The following is a 762-nucleotide window of genomic DNA, read 5'->3' on the forward strand; positions in this document are numbered from 1 at the left end:
ATGCAGTCATTTTTACTGCTTTTGGGCAATATAGGTATACACTAAGTTTTAGTCTTTCTAGTGTTAATGGACTGCGATCGCGTTAAATTCACCTGTACACATTTGTTGCGGATCACGGTGACTAATTGCCGATTCACCTGTCGATCCGCAATGTAACGAAGGTAATCCTCGTAGCCTTGCTTGCAAGCAGTCACCGAGATGACGAACGCCAGAGGGATGACGCTGATCAAGGGAGAAATCGGTGACTTCGTTAACAATGCTATAATCGCCATCAGAAGGAAATAGAAATTGGCAACCCGTCTGAACTGCTCGAAAAGATTCTTCGGTATGAAATTCCATATTGTATACTGAAAACGTGTTCGTAATTATTTTATATCTGATTCCATTGACTCGGCCACGTGATGCTTACTCTGTTCGAACTGATACGGTTGTTCGGATAAATAGTATGCGTCGGGTCGGTGCTTGGTCCGATAGTTATTACCCTTTGATCGGTGTAAATTGAAGGTGCGCTACCCTGTTAAATAAATAAGACCAATTAGTCAGAATTCTCTATCATTTTATATGCAATTTTAACCCTTTTAGTGCTGAACGACGATATATCGTCGTTTATTCGCATTGTGAGAGAACTGTACCTCAAAATAAATTTATAAAACGTTATAAACGGTCTAATTTCATTGCAAAAGAATTAAAAAAATTGTTTTTGGGTTTAACTTTTTGTTATATTCTATGCTGATTGGTGCTGAGATTGCGTATACGCTGGAG

This window comes from Ceratina calcarata, unplaced genomic scaffold (genome assembly GCF_001652005.2).
Source record: "Ceratina calcarata isolate Rehan_Ccalc_2016 unplaced genomic scaffold, ASM165200v1 scaffold408, whole genome shotgun sequence".
Taxonomy (NCBI): Eukaryota; Metazoa; Arthropoda; class Insecta; order Hymenoptera; family Apidae; genus Ceratina; species Ceratina calcarata.